The sequence below is a fragment of the Oncorhynchus mykiss genome, chromosome 18 (assembly GCF_013265735.2).
Source record: "Oncorhynchus mykiss isolate Arlee chromosome 18, USDA_OmykA_1.1, whole genome shotgun sequence".
NCBI lineage: Eukaryota > Metazoa > Chordata > Actinopteri > Salmoniformes > Salmonidae > Oncorhynchus > Oncorhynchus mykiss.
The window spans coordinates 62,079,821-62,101,343 of NC_048582.1; the positions used below are offsets into that span (position 1 = coordinate 62,079,821).

A 21,523-nucleotide genomic window follows, 5' to 3' on the forward strand; every position below is an offset into this window, starting at 1 on the left:
TGGTTCTGTCTGGAGGATAGGATAGGAGAGACAATGGTTATATCTGGAGGATAGGATAGGAGAGACTATGGTTCTGTCTGGAGGATAGGAGAGGAGAGACTATGGTTCTGTCTGGAGGATAGGACTAGGAGAGACTATAGTTCTGTCTGGAGGATAGGATAGGAGAGACTATGGTTCTGTATGGAGGATAGGATAGGATAGACTATGGTTCTGTCTGGAGGATAGGATAGAATAGACTATGGCTCTGACTGGAGGATAGGACTAGGAGAGACTATGGTTCTGTCTGGAGGATAGGATATGTGAGACTATGGTTCTGTCTGGAGGATAGGACTAGGAGAGACTGTGGTTCTGTCTGGAGGATAGGACTAGGAGAGACTATGGTTCTGTCTGGAGGATAGGATAGGAGAGACTATGGTTCTGTCTGGAGGATAGGATAGGAGAGACTATGGCTCTGTCTGGAGGATAGGATAGGAGAGACTATGGTTCTGTCTGGAGGATAGGACTAGGAGAGACTATAGTTCTGTCTGGAGGATAGGATAGGAGAGACTATGGTTCTGTCTGGAGGATAGGATAGGATAGACTGTGGTTCTATCTGGAGGATAGGACTAGGAGAGACTATGGTTCTGTCTGGAGGATAGGACGAGGAGAGACTATGGTTCTGTCTGGAGGATAGGATAGGAGAGACTATGATTCTGTCTGGAGGATAGGACTAGGAGAGACTATGGTTCTGTCTGGAGGATTGGATAGGACTAGGAGAGACTATGGTTCTGTCTGGAGGATAGGATAGGAGAGACTATGGTTCTGTCTGGAGGATAGGATAGGATAGGCTATGGCTCTGTCTGGAGGATAGGACTAGGAGAGACTATTGTTCTGTCTGGAGGATAGGATAGGAGAGACTATGGTTCTGTCTGGAGGATAGGACTAGGAGAGACTATGGTTCTTTCTGGAGTATAGGATAGGAGAGACTATGGTTCTGTCTGGAGGATTGGATAGGATAGACTGTGGTTCTGTCTGGAGGATAGGATAGGAGAGACTATGGTTCTGTCTGGAGGATAGGATAGGAGAGACTATGGTTCTGTCTGGAGGATAGGACTAGGAGAGACTATAGTTCTGTCTGGAGGATAGGATAGGAGAGACTATGGTTCTGTCTGGAGGATAGGATAGGATAGACTGTGGTTCTGTCTGGAGGATAGGATAGGAGAGACTATGGTTCTGTCTGGAGGAGGATAGGACTAGGAGAGACTATGGTTCTGTCTAGAGGATAGGACTAGGAGAGACTATGGTTCTGGCTGGAGGATAGGACTAGGATAGACTATGGTTCTGTCTGGAGGATAGGATAGGAGAGTCTATGGTTCTGTCTGGAAGATAGGATAGGAGAGACTGTGGTTCTGTTTGGGGGATAGGAGAGGACTAGGAGAGACTATTGTTCTATCTGGAGCGTAGGATAGGAGAGACTATGGTTCTGTCTGGAGGATAGGATAGGATAGACTATGGATCTGTCTGGAGGATAGGACTAGGAGAGTATGGTTCTGTCTGGAGGATAGGATAGGAGAGACTATGGTTCTGTCTGGAGGATAGAACTGGGAGAGACTATGGTTCTGTCTGGAGGATAGGATAGGAGAGACTATGGTTCTCTCTGGAGGATAGGATAGGAGAGACTATGGTTCTGTCTGGAGGAAAGGACTAGGAGAGACTATGGTTCTGTCTGGAGGATAGGATAGGAGAGACTATGGTTCTGTCTGGAGGATAGGATAGGAGAGACTATGGTTCTGTCTGGAGGATAGGACTAGGAGAGACTATAGTTCTGTCTGGAGGATAGGATAGGAGAGACTATGGTTCTGTCTGGAGGATAGGATAGGAGAGACTATGGTTTTGTCTGGTGGATAGGACTAGGAGAGACTATGGTTCTGTCTGGAGGATAGGATAGGAGAGGCTATGGCTCTGTCTGGAGGATAGGACTAGGAGAGACTATTGTTCTGTCTGGAGGATAGGATACGAGAGACTATGGTTCTGTCTGGAGGATAGGACTAGGAGAGACTATGGTTCTTTCTGGAGTATAGGATAGGAGAGACTATGGTTCTGTATGGAGGATAGGATAGGATAGACTGTGGTTCTGTCTGGAGGATAGGATAGGAGAGACTATGGTTCTGTCTGGAGGATAGGATAGGAGAGACTATGGTTCTGTCTGGAGGATAGGACTAGGAGAGAATATAGTTCTGTCTGGAGGATAGGATAGGAGAGACTATGGTTCTGTCTGGAGGATAGGATAGGATAGACTGTGGTTCTGTCTGGAGGATAGGATAGGAGAGACTATGGTTCTGTCTGGAGGAGGATAGGACTAGGAGAGACTATGGTTCTGTCTAGAGGATAGGACTAGGAGAGACTATGGTTCTGGCTGGAGGATAGGACTAGGAGAGACTATGGTTCTGTCTGGAGGATAGGATAGGAGAGTCTATGGTTCTGTCTGGAGGATAGGATAGGAGAGACTGTGGTTCTGTTTGGGGGGTAGGATAGGACTAGGAGAGACTATTGTTCTATCTGGAGCGTAGGATAGGAGAGACTATGGTTCTGTCTGGAGGATAGGATAGGATAGACTATGGATCTGTCTGGAGGATAGGACTAGGAGAGTATGGTTCTGTCTGGAGGATAGGACTAGGAGAGACTATGGTTCTGTCTGGAGGATAGGACTTGGAGAGACTATGTTTTTTTCTGGTGGATAGGACTAGGATAGACTATGGTTCTGTCTGGAGGATAGGACTAGGAGAGACTATGGTTCTGTCTGGAGGATAGGACTAGGAGAGACTATGGTTCTGTCTGGAGGATAGGATAGGAGAGACTATGGTTCTGTCTGGAGGATAGGACTAGAAGATACTATGGTTCTGTCTGGAGGAATAGGATAGGATAGACTATGGATCTGTCTGGAGTATAGGACTAGGAGATTATGGTTCTGTCTGGAGGATAGGATAGGAGAGACTATGGTTCTGTCTGGAGGATAGGACTAGGAGAGACTATGGTTCTGTCTGGAAGATAGGACTAGGAGAGACTATGGTTCTGTCTGGAGGATAGGACTTGGAGAGACTATGTTTTTTTCTGGTGGATAGGACTAGGATAGACTATGGTTCTGTCTGGAGGATAGGACTAGGAGAGACTATGGTTCTGTCTGGAGGATAGGACTAGGAGAGACTATGGTTCTGTCTGGAGGATAGGATAGGAGAGACTATGGTTCTGTCTGGAGGATAGGACTAGAAGATACTATGGTTCTGTCTGGAGGAATAGGATAGGATAGACTATGGATCTGTCTGGAGTATAGGACTAGGAGATTATGGTTCTGTCTGGAGGATAGGATAGGAGAGACTATGGTTCTGTCTGGAGGATAGGACTAGGAGAGACTATGGTTCTGTCTGGAAGATTGGATAGGAGAGACTATGGTTCTGTCTGGAGGATAGGATAGGAGAGACTATGGTTCTGTCTGGAGGAAAGGACTAGGAGAGACTATAGTTCTGTCTGGAGGATAGGATAGGAGAGACTATGGTTCTGTCTGGAGGATAGGATAGGAGAGACTATGGTTCTGTGTGGAGGATAGGATAGGAGAGACTATGGTTCTGTCTGGAGGATAGGACTAGGAGAGACTATAGTTCTGTCTGGAGGATAGGATAGGAGAGACTATGGTTCTGTCTGGAGGATAGGATAGGAGAGACTATGGTTTTGTCTGGTGGATAGGACTAGGAGAGACTATGGTTCTGTCTGGAGGATAGGACTAGGAGAGACTATGGTTTTGTCTGGTGGATAGGATAGGAGAGACTATGGTTCTGTCTGGAGGATAGGACTAGGAGAGACTATGGTTCTGTCTGGAGGATAGGACTTGGAGAGACTATGTTTTTTTCTGGTGGATAGGACTAGGATAGACTATGGTTCTGTCTGGAGGATAGGACTAGGAGAGACTATGGTTCTGTCTGGAGGATAGGACTAGGAGAGACTATGGTTCTGTCTGGAGGATAGGATAGGAGAGACTATGGTTCTGTCTGGAGGATAGGACTAGAAGATACTATGGTTCTGTCTGGAGGAATAGGATAGGATAGACTATGGATCTGTCTGGAGTATAGGACTAGGAGATTATGGTTCTGTCTGGAGGATAGGATAGGAGAGACTATGGTTATGTCTGGGGGATAGGATAGGACTAGGAGAGACTATTGTTCTATCTGGAGGATAGGATAGGAGAGACTATGGTTTTGTCTGGTGGATAGGACTAGGAGAGACTATGGTTCTGTCTGGAGGATAGGACTAGGAGAGACTATGGTTCTGTCTGGAGGATAGGACTTGGAGAGACTATGGTTTTGTCTGGTGGATAGGACCAGGAGAGACTATGGTTCTGTCTGGAGGATAGGACTAGGAGAGACTATGGTTCTGTCTGGAGGATAGGACTAGGAGAGACTATGGTTCTGTCTGGAGGATAGGACTAGGAGAGACAGTACAAAGTGTTAGTCTCTGCAGTGCTGCATGGTTTTCAGAGGCCCCTTCATAGAGGAAATTATTTTATGATTTAAAGCTCCGTTTCCCCACTTGAGGCATGAAATGTAAGTTCATGTTACGGTTGGGGCTGATTTATTTTATTGCTCTTGAGCTTTTCATGTATTTTCGTCTCTCTGCATTCAGATGGAATCGTAGGGGTCTGTCAGATGGTGTGAGTGAGTGAGTGAGTGACACAGGAAATCATATAAAATTCTAATATCCAACAGCCTTATGAAGGAAATATTGCATTTGTCATTCAATATCTAAAAGTGTAAAATACACTATTATGTCACCCTCATGTTGATTTACCATGATAATGGCTGGCATACTGGCGCTTCTTCTATGTAGTGCTCACCCCCTACAACAATCACCTGTATCATAAACAGCTGAAAGGTTTGATACCTTTTTACATGGTACAATTGTGTTCTGTTTTTAATCCACTGGTAGCTTCCTCTACTTACTGATTAATCATGACAATGATGACAAATGTGACGTTGACTTAATAATAAACAACAATATTTCCGGACAACAACACAAGTTCTTGACAAGGTAACGTGGGAACACACTGTCTCAATTTGTCCGATGTAATTACGGAAAATGACTGCATCTGTTTTCAAGAGGAGCTTGTAAGATCCATGGCACCCCAGGTGGTCACATAATTAAAAGCATATTTCTTCATACTTACAGACCCTCAGCGAACAGCTGTTTCGAGAACTTGCAGGGATTTCAAAATAGGCCATGCCTTTAAGAGTGTGTGTGTGTGTGTGTGCGTGTGAGTGTGTGCGTGCGCGTGTGTGCTCTGCTGACTAAAGGTGGGTCTTTTGGAAATGGACTTTTCTCTCATTATACACAGGCTTCAGAAAGTATTCATACCCCCTGACCTATTCCACATTTTGTTGTGTTACAGCCTAAATTCAAAATGGATTAAATATATATTTTCACTCACCCATATACACACAATACCCCATAATGACAAAGGGAAAACACGTTTTAAGAAATGTTTGCAAATGTATTGAAAATTAAATACAGACATATCAAATTTACATAATAATTCACACCCCTGAGTCAATACATTGTAGAAGCACCTTTGGCAGTGATTACAGCTGTGAGTCTTTCTGAGTAACTTTGTAAGAGCTTTCCACACCTGGATTGTGCAACATTTGCCCATTATTATTTAACAATTATTTCAAATTGGTTGTTGATCGTTGCTAGACAACCATTTTCAGGTCTTACCACAGATTTTCAAGTAGATTTAAGTCAAAACTGTAACTCAGCCACTCAGGAACATTCACTGTCTTCTTGGTAAGCAACTCCAGTGTAGATTTGGCCTTGTGTTTTGTGTTATTGTCCTGCTGAAATGTGGATTTATCTCCCAGTGACTGGTAGAAAGCAAACAGAACCAGGTTTTTGCCTGTACTTAGCTCCATTCAGTTTATTTTTTATCCTGAAGAACTCCCCAGTCATTAGCCATTACAAGCATACCCATAACATGATGCAGCCACCATTATGCTTGAAAATAAGGAGAGTGGTAAACAATAATGTGTTGTATTGGATTTGCCCCAAACATAACACTTTGTATTCATGACATAAAGTGTATTGCTTTGCCACATTCTTTGCAGTATTACTTTATATGCCTTGTTGGAAACAGAATGCATGTTTTAGAATATTTGTATTCTGTATTTTGTATTCCTTTTTATTATATATTTGTATTAATTATTTTCACTCTGTCGATTAGGTTAGTATTGTGGAGTAACTACAATGTCATTGATACATCCTCAGTTTTCTCCTATCACAGCCATTAAACTCTGTAACTGTTTTAAAGTCACCATTGGCCTCATATTGTATTGACATGTTGAATGCACCGAGCTGTCTGTTTAAACTACTAGCACACAGCTCGGACACCCATCCATACCCCACAAGACATGCCACCAGAGGTCTCTTCTCATTCCCCAAGTCCAAAACATACTATGGTAGGTGCACAGTATTACATAGAGCTATGACTACATGAAACTCCATTCCACAATTAACTGATGCAAGCAGTAAAATGTGATTTAAAAAATGAATACAAATACACCTTATGGAACAGCGGAGAGTGTGAAGAGACCCACAAACAGACATGGATTTTGTGTTGTAGATATGTGGTAGTGGGGCAGTGGCCCGAGGGCACATATTTAATGTGTTTTAAAATCTGTTGTGAATCTATTGTAATGTTTTTTAAATTGTATAATTGCCTTCATTTTGCTGGACCCCATGAAGAGTAGCTGCTGCCTTTGCAGGAACTAATGGGGATCCATGATAAACCCCAGGAAGAGTAGCTGCTGCCTTGGCAGGAACTAACGGGAATCCATAATAAACCCCAGGAAGAATAGCTGCTGCCTTGGCAAGTACTAATGGGAATCCATAATAAACCCCAGGAAGAGTAGCTGCTGCTTTGGCAGGAACTAATGGGGATCCATAATAAACCCCAGGAAGAGTAGCTGCTGCCTTGGCAGGAACTAATGGGAGTCCATAATAAACCACAGGAAGAGTAGCTGCTGCCTTGGCAGGAACTAATGGGAATCCATAATAAACCACAGGAAGACTAGCTGCTGCCTTGGCAGGAACTAATGAGAATCCATAATAAACACCAGGAAGAGTAGCTGCTGCCTTGGCAGGAACTAATGGGAATCCATAATAATCCCCAGGAAGAGTAGCTGCTGCCTTGGCAGGAACTAATGGGAATCCATAATAATCCCCAGGAAGAGTAGCTGCTGCCTTGGCAGGAACAAATGGGGATAATTTATAAATACAAATGCAAATGGTGAAATCCATGAGCGGGTTCGCTCCTCTACGGCATCTGAGTTAGGAAGGACACCTGTATCTTTGTAGTGACTGGTTGCATTGATACATCATCAAATCAATAGAATACAGTATATACATATGATATGAGTAAAGCAGTATGTAAACATTATTAAAGTGACTAGTATTCTATTATTAAAGTGACCAGTGATTCAATGTCTACGTACATCTCTGTACCCCACACATCAGCTGTAATGGCTGTTATGGAGTAAATGCAAAGGTATCAGGGCTGGGGTTAGGGTTAGGGTTAGGGATGGGGATGGGGTTAGGGTTAGGGATGGGGCTGGGGTTAGGGATGGGGCTGGGGTTAGGGTTAGGGTTAGGGATGGGGCTGGGGTTAGGGTTAGGGTTAGGGATGGGGTTAGGGTTAGGGTTAGGGATGGGGTTAGGGTTAGGGCTGGGGCTGGGGCTAGGGTTAGGGTTAGGGTTAGGGATGGGGCTGGGGTTAAGGTTAGGGCTGGGGCTGGGGTTAGGGTTAGGGTTAGGGTTAGGGATGGGGCTGGGGTTAGGGTTAGGGTTAGGGATGGGGTTAGGGTTAGGGTTAGGGCTGGGGTTAGGGTTAGGGTTAGGGTTAGGGTTAGGGATGGGGCTGGGTTTAGGGTTAGGGTTAGGGATGGGGCTGGGGTTAGGGTTAGTGATGGGGTTAGGGCTGGGGTTAGGGTTAGGGTTAGGGATGGGGTTATGGTTAGGGTTAGGGATGGGGCTGGGGTTAGGGATGGGGCTGGGATTGGGGTTAGGTTTAGGGATGGGGCTGGGGTTAGGGTTAGTGTTAGGGATGGGGCTGGGGTTAGGGTTAGGGTTAGGGATGGGGCTGGGGTTAGGGTTAGGGATGGGGCTGGGGTTAGGGCTAGGGTTAGGCTAGGGTTAGGGATGGGGTTAGGGTTAGGGTTAGGGATGGGGTTAGGGCTAGGGTTAGGGATGGGGTTAGGGTTAGGGATGGGGCTGGGGTTAGGCCTAGGGTTGGGGATGGGGCTGGGGTTAGGGTTAGGGTTAGGGTTAGGGATGGGACTGGGGCTGGGGTTAAGGCTAGGGTTAGGCTAGGGTTAGGGATGGGGTTAGGGTTAGGGTTAGGGATGGGGTTAGGGCTAGGGTTAGGGATGGGGCTGGGGTTAGGGTTAGGGATGGGGCTGGGGTTAGGGTTAGGGTTAGGGTTAGGGATGGGACTGGGGCTGGGGTTAAGGCTAGGGTTAGGCTAGGGTTAGGGATGGGGTTAGGGTTAGGGTTAGGGATGGGGTTAGGGTTAGGGTTAGGCCTAGGGTTAGGGATCATATCAAATCAAAGTTTATTTGTCACGTGCGCCGAATACAACAACCTTACAGTGAAATGCTTACTTACAGACTCTAACCAATGGTGAGAGAAAAAAAAGGTGTGTGTGTGTGTGTGTGTGTGTGTGTGTGTGTGTGTGTGTGTGTGTGTGTGTGTGTGTGTGTGTGTGTGTGTGTGTGTGTGTGTGTTGGTAAGTAAAGAAATAAAACAACAGTGAAAAGACATTTGAAAAAAGAGTAGCAAGGCTATATACAGACACCTGTTAGTCAGTCTTATTGAGGTAGTATGTACATGTAGGTATCATTAAAGTGACTATGCATATAAGATGAACAGAGAGTAGCAGAAGCGTAAAAAGAGGGGTTGGCGGGTGGTGGGACACAATGCAAATGTTCAGGAGTCTTAAGGCTTGGGGGTAAAAACTGTTGAGAAGCCTTTTTGTCCTAGACTTGGCACTCCAGTACCGCTTGCCATGCGGTAGTAGAGAGAACAGTCTATGACTGGGGTGGCTGGGGTCTTTGACAATTTTTAGGGCCTTCCTCTGACACCGCCTGGTGTAGAGGTCCTGGATGGCAGGCAGCTTAGCCCCAGTGATGTACTGGGCCGTACGCACTACCCTCTGTAGTGTCTTGCGGTCGGAGGCCGAGCAATTACCATACCAGGCAGTGATGCAACCGGTCAGGATGCTCTCGATGTTGCAGCTGTAGACCCATGCCAAATCTTTTTAGTTTCCTGAGGGGGAATAGGCTTTGTCGTGCTCTCTTCACTACCGTCTTGGTGTATTTGGACCAATCTAGTTTGTTGTTGTGGACACCAAGGAACTTGAAGCTCTCAACCTGCTCCACTACAGCCCCGCCGATGAGAATGGGGACGTGCTCGGTGCTCCTTTTCCTGTAGTCCACAATCATCTCCTTAGTCTTGGTTACGTTGAGGGAGAGGTTGTTATTCTGCCACCACCCGGCCAGGTCTCTGACCTCCTCCCTATATGCTGTCTCGTCGTTTAATATTTTTAAACCATCCATAGGGGACTATCCAAATAAAATGTTATCCAGCTCTCTTAAATTCAGTATGTGAGATTGATATTGACAGTATTTGCACCAACAAGATTGATTTAGTTCTGTGAAGAAGCAGGAAGAGAACAACCCCTTTGGTCTGTAAAGCCTTCCACAGTGGTGATGTCAGAACACTGTTAACATCTTTTCGTCAGGACGGAAATTAACATCTAAATCAAATCTAATCAAATGTATTTATATAGCCCTTCGTACATCAGTTGATATCTCAAAGTGGTGTACAGAAACCCAGCCTAAAACCCCAAACAGCAAGCAATGTAGGTGTAGAAGCACGGTGTCTAGGAAAAACTCCCTAGAAAGGCCAAAACCTAGGAAGAAACCTAGAGAGGCACCAGGCTATGTGGGGTGGCCAGTCCTCTTCTGGCTGTGCCGGGTGGAGATTATAACAGAACATGGCCAAGATGTTCAAATGTTCATAAATGACCAGCATGGTCAAATAATAATAATCACAGACAGAACAGTTGAAACTGGAGCAGCAGCACGGCCAGGTGGACTGGGGACAGCAAGGAGTCATCATGTCAGGTAGTCCTGAGACATGGTCCTAGGGCTCAGGTCCTCAGAGAGAGAGAAAGAAAGAGAGAATTAGAGGGAGCGTACTTAAATTCACACAGGACACTGGATAGGACAGGAGAAGTACTCCAGATGTAACAAACTGGCCCTAGCCCCCCGACACATAAACTACTGCAGCATAAATACTGGAGGCTGAGACAGGAGGGGTCAGGAGACACTGTGGCCCCATCCGATGACACCCCCGGACAGGGCCAAACAGGAAGGATATAACCCCATCCACTTTGCCAAAGCACAGCCCCCACACCACTAGAGGGATATCTTCAACCACCAACTTACCATCCTGAGACAAGGCCGAGTATAGCCCACAAAGATCTCCGCCACGGCACAACCCAAGGGGGGGCGCCAACCCAACATCTCTCTTTCATGCTGTGCATATTCGATATTTCCATAAATTAAACACTGGGTAGCCTACATTGTAGAAGATCAATCTCATTGTTTAATTCCAAGAGTATATTATCACTTTTTGTAAAACAATTATTCATGCAGAATTAATTGAATATTGTTTTTGTGCATTGGCCTGTGAGTCACAACAGAAGGAATTTTTTATAAATAATTGTGAGCATGTGGTGGAAGTTGGACAAATGGTTTGTTCATCCCTCAGCTGGTCATATGTGGTGGGCTACAACACAAGTGAAGAGACATACAGAGAGAGTGGAAGAGAAAAACTACAGAAAGAGAGAGAGAGAGAGAGGGAGAGGGGGGAGAGAGAGGGAGAGAGGGGGAGAGAGAGGGAGAGAGATAGAGAGAGAGAGAGAGACCGAGAGAGAGGGAGAGAGAGAGAAAGATAGGAGCAAGAGAGAGAAAGATAAGAGAGAGGGGGGAGAGAGAGAGAGAGAGGGAGAGAGAGAGAGAGAGAGAGAGAGAGAGAGAGAGAGAGAGAGAGAGAGAAGAAGCGCTCGAGGTCTTCTGATTCTCCAACACTAATCCTGTGCCAATTAGTTTGAGCCCAGGAGGGCCGGGTGTAATGGCGCAATACGGAATTATCACGTTCCTCTTTTACACTCTATTCCGCCATCAAATTAAATATGAGGAGACCCGTGAACAATGTCTTATTAAAATCAACAATTGATCTCCTCTTTGTTCGCGCCGCTTGTTCAATTAAACAAATGTGTACATCAAAAACGTGCTTGGCTTCGCAGCTTCGCGAAAGTCACCGGGTTCAAGAAGAATTATATCCTCGCGCTGCGCTCCGTTTCTCTGAGCTCTTTATTCTCTTCTTTGTAGCTTTGAAGATTCCAGCTGAATCACGGGGAGCCCTTTGTGAAGGCCACGACAAATTACAATAATGAGTGCCGTGTCGTGTCACAATGCAATGTTTATAATAGATAAAGCCACAGTACTGTGTGTTGTGACTGATATGATTTCTTGCTCACTGCTTTGACAGAGAAGACTAGGCTTAGGGGGGTTGGAGGTGTGGAATGGGGGAATAATGTTATTTTCAAGAGGTGGAGAGGGAAATAATGTTTTTTTCAACAGTCTTGGATATCCTAAATTGTTAATTGTCTTCCTTTGTAATGGGAAGAAAACAGGTCCTCCTCTACTCATATTGAGGACTAGCCTTGAGCCAATACTCTAAAGTGAAACAAAGAACAGGTGAAACCTACGGTATTTAATGTGTGTGTTCATTTCTTTCAGAATGATCTCAGGGATACTCTATGTAGAGAATTAACCGTCTGGCAAAATCTGGCACATTTACAGAAATGTGGATCCATGTCTATTGTCATGTGGCTCAGAAATGTGGATTGTCGTGGTAATTTCCTGTATTACTAAATGAGGAGAGTTTACAAACCACACACAAGTCAGAGCTACATTTTGAAGTCCATCTTTAATTATATGAGCTTCACCATAGCCCTTTGACTCTCAGATCAATTCAGTGTGTATAAATGAATTCTCTGAGTGTGTTTACAAAATAATACTTAGTCTCTTTTATAGCCAAGATATACCCCTCTCAACTCAAATGGCGAACCACAGATCTTAGGAACCTCACAAAGGGCCTTTTACTTGAGAGAGGAGTATCCCATAGCCAGATAGCATTAGCATTAGCTACCTCTTAGACGAGGTTCTACTTCTCGTTCTTGGTACTTCATAGTACCAAAACATTACCTCATCCAATGGCATATATCAATTGTCAATTCTAGATTCACCCGTCTCAAATACACCTCGTCCTGGACAAGCTCACTGAGGGGAGTGGGCCTCTAGGTCATATACTAGGTCAAGAGAAGGGCAACATCAGAGGGGTAATACAATGCCTCCAGACACTGTCATACTCCTCCCCCCAATGGGAAAAGGATGGAGTGACTGGAGTAAAGACATGGTGGAGCCCTTCACATGGTTTAGGTAGAATAGTTATAGACACATTCAAATATGAAGACATTGTTCAAACCTGACTTCTCCCTTTCTGATATTCTGCATATTACCAGACATGTAAAAGACAACCCTGACCTCTCCCCTCTTTGGGCCCCAAGTGACTTTTCCCTGGAGAAGAAAGGAAAATGCAACTGCCAACAGTATAGTCTAAAAGAAGACATTCTAATGACAAGTATAAAGTAAATAAAACATCTTATTTATCTATGTTACCTAACTGATTCTGATTCCGCTACGACAGGAAACATGTCTATTGTCATGTGAATCCATGTCTATTGTCATGTGAATCAGAAAAGTGGATCCATGTCTATTGTCATGTGAATCAGAAATGTGGATCCATGTCTATTGTCATGTGAATCAGAAATGTGGATCCATGTCTATTGTCATGTGAATCAGAAAAGTGGATCCATGTCTATTGTCATGTGGATCAGAAATGTGGATCCATGTCTATTGTCATGTGGATCAGGAATGTGGATCCATGTCTATTAACCTAGGCAACACTTTATTTGGATAGTCCATCTGTAGACGCTCTACAGAAGGTAACTTTTCAACAAACTATCTTCTAACACTAACCCTAACCTTAACCCTTACCCTAACCCTAACCCTAACCCTTATTCTAACCCTAAATGTAACCTTAGCAAGCAGTTGCTTATCAACATATTGATAGTATGACCATCTGTAGAGCATCTACAGATGGACGATCCTGAACCATCCAAATAAAGTGTGACCTAATAACCTGAAAGTACAACTCCAAAGCCTTGTTTATGCTATAAAGGCAACCCTGTTGATCCTTTGAGCCCGGAGCTGAAAATGCAAACGTCACATAGAGGGTAGCCATGTTTTGGAGGCACTAGGATAATGTTTTGGAGGCACTAGGATAATGTTTTGGAGGCACTAGGATAACGTTTTGGAGGTAATATGAGAACGTTTTGGAGGCACTAGGATAACGTTTTGGAGGCACTAGGATAATGTTTTGGATGCACAAGTATAATGTTTTGGAGGCACTAGTATATAGTTTTGGAGGTACTAGGATAATGTTTTGGAGGCACAAGTATAATGTTTTGGAGGCACTAGGATAACGTTTTGTAGGCACTATGATAATGTTTTGGAGGCACTATATAATGTTTGGAGGCACAAGTATAACGTTTTGGAGGCACTAGTATAACATTTTGGAGGCACTAGTATAATGTTTTGGAGGCACTACGATAATGTTTTGGAGGCACTAGGATAACGTTTTGGAGGCACTAGTATAATGCTTTGGAGGCACTAGGATAACGTTTTGTAGGCACTATGATAATGTTTTGGAGGCACTATGATAACATTTTGGAGGCACTAGTATAACGTTTTGGAGGCACTAGTATAATGTTTTGGAGGCACTATGATAACGTTTTGGAGGTACTAGGATAATGTTTTGGAGGTACTAGTATAATGTTTTTGGAGGTACTAGTATAACGTTTTGGAGGCACTAGTATATCGTTTTGGAGGCACTAGTATATCGTTTTGGAGGCACTATGATAATGTTTTGGAGGCACTATGATAACATTTTGGAGGCACTAGTATAACGTTTTGGAGGCACTAGTATATCGTTTTGGAGGCACTATGATAACGTTTTGGAGGTACTAGGATAATGTTTTGGAGGTACTAGTATAATGTTTTTGGAGGTACTAGTATAACGTTTTCGAGGCACTAGTATATCATTTTGGAGACACTAGGATAATGTTTTGGAGGTACTAGGATAGCGTTTTGGAGGCACTAGGATAACGGGGAGATTTGTAGATGTGAAGACTATGAAATGGCCCCTCTGAGACATGAAGTGAGAGAACACACACTCCCAGAGAGAGAGAGAGAGAGAGAGAGAGAGAGAGAGAGAGTGTGTGTGTGTGTGTGTGTGTGTGTGTGTGTGTGTGTGTGTGTGTGTGTGTGTGTGTGTGTGTGTGTGTGTGTGTGTGTGTGTGTGTGTGCGCATGTGCGTGCGTGTGAGTGTGCATTGCAAATGTGTGTGTGTGTGTGTGTGTGTGTGTGTGTGTGTGTGTGTGTGTGTGTGTGTGTGTGTGTGTGTGTGTTCACACTGCTATTAGGACCTGTCAGCTCCCTGAAGAACGCTGCCACAAGTTTCAACACTTCTGTCAACACTTCTGTCATCAACAGGGAATGAGGGCTGGATTGTGTTTCAGCTCAGAGTGGTTAGAACAACGCCTCAGAGTCCAGTCTGTGGTGTTGATGTATGTTTGTCTTGTCTTGTAGTTCCTTCAGTCTGTCAAAGACAAACAACAGATTATAAATCCCTCACACATATTCAAACTGCTGTCACACCCAATGTATTGTTGGGTGTGACAACAAAACAAAAAAATCGTAATTTCATACATTCATTCATTCATACAAGTCACAGTATTCTGACAACTCCATTCCACCTATGCAAGCCAGAAAAGTCAGAATACTGGCTATCACTAGTTATATAATATAACAAGATAGTAATATAATATAACTAGATAGTAATATAATATAACTAGATAGTAATTTAATTTAACTAGATATATATGATATGACTAGATAGTAATAGGATATCACTAGATAGAAATATGATATCACTAGATAGTAATATAATATAACAAGATAGTAATATAATATAACTAGATAGTAATATAATATAACTAGATAGTAATATAATTTAACTAGATAGTAATATAATATAACTAGATAGTAATATGATATCACTAGATAGTAATTTGATATGACTAGATAGTAATAGGATATCACTAGATAGAAATATGATATCACTAGATAGTAATATAATATAACTAGATAGTAATATAATATCACTAGATAGTAATATGATATCACTAGATAGTAATATATTATCATTAGATATGTCACGCCCTGACCTTGGAGAGCCTTTTTCTCTTTTTGGTTTGGTCAGGGTGTGATTTGGGTGTGCATTCTATGTCCTTTATTTCTACAATATTGTGTTTCTATGTGTTGGCCGGGTATGGTTCTCAATCAGGGACAGCTGTCTATCGTTGTCTCTGATTGGGAATCATACTTAGGTAGCCCTTTTCCCTCCTTTCAGTGTGGGTAGTTGACTTGTGTTTGTGGCACTTAGTCTTCGTAAGCTTCACGGTCGTTTTGTATTGTTTCTTGTTTTGTTGGCATCATTCCAAAATAAAGGATCATGTACGCTCACCTCGCTGCGCTTTGGTCTTCCTTCAACGACGGTGGTGACAAGATAGTAATATAATATCACTAGATAGTAATAGACCGTAGTATTATCGATCGTAATATTATTATAATTATCGAGTATATTCCATTTGCAGAGGCTTTCATCTAAAGCGACTTACAGTCATGCGTGCATAAATTTCACGTATCGGTGGGCCGGGAATTGAACCCACAATCCCTTTATCTGCCCTTCCCCTAAGCGATTTGTGACTAGAGGTTTTGGTATCATGTACTATACTGAACCCTGTGAACCCTGATCCCATTGCTCTCTCCCTCACTCTCTTCATCTCTCCGTCTCTCTCACTCATTCCCTCTCAAATAAAATAAAATAAAATTGTTTTAGTCACATCCGTCGAATACGACAGTGAAATGTTTACTTACGAGCCACTAACCAACAATGCAGTTAAAAAAATATGGGCCGTTCGCATTACCCTCTGCAGTGCCTTGCGGTCGGAGGCAGAGCAGTTGCCGTACTAGGCAGTGATGCAACCAGACAGGATGCTCTCGAAGGTGCAGCTGTAGAACCTTTTGAGGACCCATGCCAAATCTTTTCAGTCTCCTGAGGTTTTGGGGTTTTGTCATGCCCTCTCATGACTGTCTTGGTGTTTGGACCATGTTAGTTTGTTGGTGATGTGGACACCAAGGAACTTGAAGCTCTCAACCTGCTCCAATGCAGCCCCGTCGATGAGAATGGGGGCGTGCTCGGTCCTCTTTTTCCTGTAGTCCACAATCATCTCCTTTGTCTTGATCATGTTGAGAGAGAGGTGGTTGTCCTGGCACCACATGGCCAGGTTTCTGACCTCCTCTCTATTGGCTGTCTCTTCGTTATTGGTGATCAGGCCTACTACGGTTGTGTCATCGGCAAATTTAATGATGGTGTCATGCCTGGCTGTGCAGTCATGAGTGAACAGGGAGTACAGGAGGGTACTGAGCACGCACACCTGAGGGGCCCCTGTGTTGAGGATCAGCGTGGCGGATGTGTTGTTACCTACCCTTACCACCTGGGGGCGGCCCATCAGGAAGTGCTGGATCCAAGTGCAGAGGGAGGTGTTTATTCCCAGGGTCCTTAGCTTATTGATGAGCTTCGAGGGCACTATGGTTTTGAACGCTGAGCTGTAGTCAATGAATAGCATTCTCACATTGGTGTTCCTTTTGTCCAGGTGGGAAACGGCAGTGTGGAGTGCAATAGAGATTGCATAATCTGTCAATCTGTTGGGGCGGTATGCAAATTGGAGTGGGTCTAGGGTTTCTGGGATAATGGTGTTGATGTGAGCCATGACCAGCCTTTCAAAGCACTTCATGGCTACAGACGTGAGTGCTACGGGTCGGTAGTCATTTAGGCAGGTTACCTTAGTGTTCTTGGTCACAGGCACTACTTAAAACATGTTGGTATTACAGACGCGGGAAAGGTTGAAAATATCAGTGAAGACACTTGTAAATTGGTCACCACATGCTCAGAGTAAGTCCTGATAATCCGTCTGGCCCTGCGGCCTTGTGAATTTTGACCTGTTTAAAGGTCTTGTTGACCTGTTTAAAGGTCTTATTCACATCGGTTGCAGAGATCGTGATCACACAGTCTCCTGGAACAGCTGGTGCTCTCGTGCATGTTTCAGTGTTATTTGCCTCGAAGCGAGCATTGAAGTAGTTTAGCTTGCCTGGTAGGCTCGTGTCACTGGGCAGCTCTCGGCTGGGTTTACCTTTGTAGTCTATAATGGTTTACAAGCCCTGCCACATCCTACGAGTGTCAGAGCCGGTGTAGTACGATTCCATCTTAGTCCTGTATTGACACTTTGCCTGTTTGATGGTTCGTCGGAAAGCATAGCAGAATTTCTCATAAGCTTCCGGGTTCTCATAAGCTTCCGGGCTCCTTGAGAGCGGCAGTTCTAGCCTTTAGCTCAGTGCGGATGTTGCCTGTAATCCATGGGTTCTGGTTTGGGTATGCATGTATAGTCACTGTGGGGACGACGTCATCGATGCACTTATCGATGAAGCCAGTGACTGATGTGGTGTACTCCTCAATTCCATCGGAGGAATCCCGGAACATATTCCAGTCTGTGCTAGCAAAACATTAACATCTGCTTCATCTGACCACTTTTTTTGTTGATCTAGTCACTGGTGCATCCTGCTTTAATATTTGCTTGTAAGCAGGAATCAGGAGGATAGAATTATGGTCAGATTTGCCAAATGTAGGGCGAGGGAGAGCTTTGTATACATCTCTGTGTGTGGAGTAAAGGTGGTCCAGAGTTTTTTTTCCCCTCTGGTTGCACATGTAACATGCTGATAGAAATTTGGTAGAACGGATTTAAGTTTCCCTTCATTAAAGTCCCTGGCTACTAGGAACGCCGCCTCTGGGTGAGCGTTTTCTTGTTTGCTTATTGCGGAATACAGCTCATTCAATGCTGTCTTAGTGCCAGTCTCAGTCTGTTGTGGTATGTAAACAGCTACGAAAAATACAGATGAAAACTCTCTAGGTAGATAGTGTGGTAATACAGTTTATCATGAGATACTCTACCTCTGGCGAGCAATAGCTCGAGCCTTCCTTAGATATCGTGCACCAGCTGTTATTTACAAAAAATACGTAGTCTGCCGCCCCTTGTCTTACCAGACGCCGCTGTTCTATCCTGCCGGTACAGTGTATAACCAGCCAGCTGTATGTTGATAGTGTCGTCGTCAAGCCTCTTTCCCTCTCTTTCTACCTCCCTCTCTCTTTCCCTCTCTTTCTACCTCCCTCTCTTTTTACCTCCCTCTCTCTTTCCCTCTCTTTTTACCTCCCTTTCGCCCCCTTTTCCCCTTACCTCCTCCTGGTACTCCTGTCGTGACCATGACCATGTGACCATGACCATGTCAGCAATGTTCCCCCCAGCGAGGGTCCCCCCAGGAGGCTTGGGAGAATTTCACGAACAAAAAACAAGGGGCCAAGAGGGACTGAGGTATCGGCCCCCTCTGTACATTCCACTGCTTGCCTTCTTCCTTCTCCTCACGCGCCCTGCTGTCAGGCCAGATAACTCCCCAGGCAGGGCCTAGGGGGCTGGGGGAGACAGAGGGGGCTGCAGGAGGCCAGCTGGAGGCTTCTGGGTCCCTGGCCCCATCAGTCCTGTACTCTGTTCTGTACACCTCCATGCTTCTGCTGTGTTGCTGTTCCCCCTCAGGCCACACTCGCGCTGGGGATGGAGACGCAGATGCCTGGGGTGCCTGGGTCTCCCTGGGTCTCAATGTCCCTACGGCTCTCTCTCCATGGGACAGAGGGTCTACTGCTGGGACCTCCTAGCCACAGCAGAGACCGTGCTGCAGGCTGCTGCTGGCTCGTACTGGGGAATGACAGTTACCTCAACAGACCCTACAGATTAAATTAGGCAACACCATGAAGTTGAATAGAGGATACACTTACATGAGATTAACTCTCAAGTACATCTCTATAGGAAACACTGAATAATGAGAGTTGGAGTATATTCTGGATGTTTATCCCCAACCCAGAATGAACCGTAATCCCTAAAATACAAACTTAAACTAGACTGTGCCTTAGCCAGCAGAAATTGATGATGCCCACTCTCGTCTCTATGTGATTGTTGTCATGCCCTGGAGTTTCTCCAATTACTCCAGATCACTTGAATTCATTATTTCCATGAATTTGAGCAATAATAATCAACATATGGTGTCAGAGCTGAGTATAGTGCTGAGAGGAGAGGAGCACAGTGCTGAGTCCTAAATCGTACCTTATTCATTACTTAGGGCTCTGGTCAAAAGTTGTGCACTATACAGGGAATAGGGTGAAGGTCCTGGTCAAAAGTAGTGCACTACATATGGAATAGGGTGCCATTTGGGACACACTTTATTTTCATTCTGAATGGGGATGATACCGTATTCAGACACCCATGGTACATGATGAAGATAGAAATGAGAATTATATCTTATTTTAAATATTCAATAGGCCCCATTGTTGACAGTCATCCAATAAATATATTTTTTCTTCTATATATTGCACCAATAAAGAATAAGAATATGATCATTACAGTATGAGAGAATATTCTGGTTCTTCACATTTATTTGGCCTATCTCAATGTTAACGTTTTAATTTTGTCCTTCAACAATGGAGCCACTGCCATCAATATGCACATGTTGGATGTTAATGGAGATCAGTGGAATGGTGGCGGTGGAGCACCACATAATGGGGCAGAATGAACAAAGACCTCCCCCAGCACTCTAGGCCTGTATTTGGGGAAGGGCGGTGGCGGAGGCTGGGGGCTGGAGGGGTGTTCATCACTGTCGAGAGGAACAAAGAGAACCTGTGGAGTGTTAAGAGGAGGGCTCCTTCACTGGGCTTCAGGAATATATTATAAACTAGATGTGCACACACACACACACACACACACACACACACATAACACACACACACACACACGCATGCAAACAGATACACCACACGCACACAAACACACACTCACACAAATACACGCACGTACACATACAAACACACAAACACACGCAACACAAACACACGCTAACACACACACACACACAGGCACACACACACAAACACACACACACACACATACAGACACCACCATCAAAGACAAAATGTTAGACCTTCATCTGAGATACGAGAAAGGAGAGATTGTGCGTCTTTAGTTTTTAAGGGGTGAGTCTGTGTAGATTGCGTGTTTTTAAGGGATGAGTCTGTGTAGATTGCGTGTTTTTAAGGGATGAGTCTGTGTAGATTGTGTGTTTTTAAGGGGTGAGTCTGTGTAGATCGCCTGTTTTTAAGGGGTGAGTCTGTGTAGATCGCCTGTTTTTAAGGGGTGAGTCTGTGTAGATTGCGTGTTTTTAAGGGGTGAGTCTGTGTAGATTGCGAGTTTTTAAGGGGTGAGTCTGTGTAGATTGCGTGTTTTTAAGGGGTGAGTCTGTGTAGATCGCCTGTTTTTAAGGGGTGAGTCTGTGTAGATCGCCTGTTTTTAAGGGGTGAGTCTGTGTAGATTGCGTGTTTTTAAGGGGTGAGTCTGTGTAGATTGCGTGTTTTTAAGGGGTGAATCTGTGTAGATCATGTGTTTTTAAGGGGTGAGTCTGTGTAAATCACGTGTTTTTAAGGGGTGAGTCAGTGTAGATTGCGTGTTTTTAAGGGGTGAGTCTGTGTAGATTGCGTGTTTTTTTAGGGGTGAGTCTGTGTAGATTGTGTGTTTCTAAGGGGTGAGTCTGTGTAGATCATGTGTTTCGTCACGCTAGTATAAAGGATTTGGAGACAGGCGTGGGAATACACAATAGGGTTTTTAACTTTTTATGGCTGCAGGGGCAGTATTGAGTAGCTTGGATGAAAAGGTGCCCATTGTAAACGGCCCGCTCCTCAGTCTCAGTTGCTAATATATGCATATTATTATTAGTATTAGATAGAAAACACTCTAAAGTTTTCAAAATGTCAAAATATTGTCTGTGAGTATAACAGAACTGATATTGCAGGCGAAACCCTGAGGAAAATCAAAACAGGAAGTGGCTTCTATTTTGAAAACTCCATGTTCCATAGCCTCCCTTTGCTCCATTTACAGGAAAATGATTCCTTTTCCTATCGCTTCCTCAAGGTGTCAACAGTCTTCAGACATAGTTTCAGGCTTTTATTTTGAAAAATTAGCCAGAAAGATAACATCGCGTCAAGTGGTCACATGAGTTTTGCTCGCGCAACAGAGTTTGGATAGGTATTGCTTTTCCCT

The 21,523-nt window shown here is 44.3% G+C and overlaps 1 pseudogene; it reads right to left on the reverse strand.

Moving 5' to 3' along the window:
- The window catches only part of LOC118941001, a 55,408-nt pseudogene extending 36,461 nt beyond the window's left edge, over window positions 1-18,947 (reverse strand).
- Window positions 18,948-21,523: the final 2,576 nt, after the last annotated feature.